We start from the raw sequence: 2,038 nt of genomic DNA, 5'->3' as shown, positions 1-2,038 counted from the left end.
TGTGTGTGAATGTGTGTGAGTGTGAATGTGTGTGTGTGTGTGTGAGAATGTGTGTGTGTGAGAATGTGTGTGTGTGTGAATGTGTGTGTGTGTGAATGTGTGTGTGTGTGTGAGAGAATGTGTGTGTGTGTGTGTGTGTGTGAATGTGTGTGAGTGTGAATGTGTGTGTGAGAATGTGTGTGTGTGTGAGAATGTGTGTGAGTGTGAATGTGTGTGTGTGTGTGTGAGAATGTTTGTGTGTGTGTGTGAGAATGTGTGTGTGTGTGTGTGTGTGTGTGTGTGTGTGAGAATGTGTGTGTGTGGGAATGTTTGTGTGAGTGTGTGTATGCGTGAGAGTGTGTGAGTGTGAATGTGTGTTAGTGTGAATGTGTGTGTGTGTGTCTGTATGCGTGAGTGTGTGTGTGAATGTGTGTGTGTAAGTGTGTGTGTGTGAATGTGTGTGTGTGTGTGTGTGTGAATGTGTGTGTGTGAATGTGTGTGTGTGTGAGAATGTGTGCGAATGCGTGTGTGTGTGTGTGTATGTGTTTCCAAGTGTACGCAAACAGTAATAGGCAGTGAGGCCAAATGTAGGATCCTTACAGAGTTGGGAGAATTAATAATGTGAAATAAGGTGCGGAGAGGAGTTAAATTCCTTGAGTCTGCCTTCACACAAGATACATCTTCCATCAACCACTACCTCCATAACCTCCAATCTACTAGAGAATGAACGGTTCAGTTCAATAAAATGAGAACCTTTAAAAAAATTAGTATTAGCAAAGAAATAGCACGAGAAGTGATTAGTTTAGAGATACAGTGTTTAAGAAGGAACTGTGCAGATGCTGGAAAAATCGAAGGTAGACAAAAATGCTGGAGAAACTCAGCGGGTGAGTCAGCATCTATGGAGCGAAGGAATAGGTGACGTTTCGGGTCTCGCCCGCTGAGTTTCTCCAGCATTTTTGTCTAGTTTAGAGATACTTATATACACTTGAACATAGTTTAGTTTCAATTTAGTTTAGAGATACAGAACCGAAACAGGCCCTTTGGCCCACCAGCAATCACCACACACTAAACACTATCCGACACATACTACTGACAATTTACAATTTTACCAAGCCAAATTTACCTACAAACCTGTGCATCTTTAGAGTGTAGGAAGAAACCTTAGATCCTGGAGAAAAGCCACGCAGGTCACGGGGAGAACGTTCAAACTCGATATATACCTACAGATTAATTTGGATAGTCCAAGGGTCTCCAATGAGGTAGATGATGGGTCAGAGCCGGTCTCTAGTTGGTGATAGTTCGAGTCTGAAGAAGGGTTTCGGCCCAAAACGTTGCCTATTTCCTTCGCTCCATAGATGCTGCCTCACCCGCTGAGTTTCTCCAGCATTTTTGTCTACCTTCTAGTTGGTGATAGGATGGTTCAGTTACCTGACAACAGCTGGGAAGAAACTGACCCCTGAATCTGGAGGTGTGCGTTTTCACACTTCTGTACCTCTTGCCAAACGGGGGAGGGGAGAAGAGAGAGTGTCTGGGGGTGAGACTCGTCCTTGATTATGTTAGTGGCCGTATGTACTGGAGGAGTAACCCAAAGAAGCCAAGTTTACATCCGTCAATGTGTCTGAGAAATAGAACAGTTTGAAAAATCTGGTGATGGGACAAGTGAGTTTAAAGTTGCTGTAAAATCCCACCGGGTTGACTAATAATATCCTTGAGGAAAGATAATGTGTGATCCCAGTCTACCTACATCTTGCTGCCAACAGCAGCCTCAACCCCCTGCTGTATCAGACTCAGGGTAGGGTTATGAACACAAGCAACTCTCAAGTCCTGAGAACAAATGTAATGGGTCAGAAGGAGGAAAGGCCTCAAGTTAATGAACAGAGTGGAATGAAACTCTGGATACCTGGTGACAGAAGCGTGTCCATAGCTCCACCTCGTTTGGGAGGACAGGTGTCTACCACTTAGGCTGCTTGCCCACGGATCCTGATCTGGCAGCGTTTCATAGACCACAGGTTCAGTTTTGAAGAGCGGAACTGGAAAACATACTCGGAGAATGTTCTGA

Source organism: Amblyraja radiata, chromosome 39 (assembly GCF_010909765.2).
Source record: "Amblyraja radiata isolate CabotCenter1 chromosome 39, sAmbRad1.1.pri, whole genome shotgun sequence".
Classification (NCBI taxonomy): Eukaryota; Metazoa; Chordata; class Chondrichthyes; order Rajiformes; family Rajidae; genus Amblyraja; species Amblyraja radiata.
Note: the sequence above shows the minus strand (reverse complement) of the source record.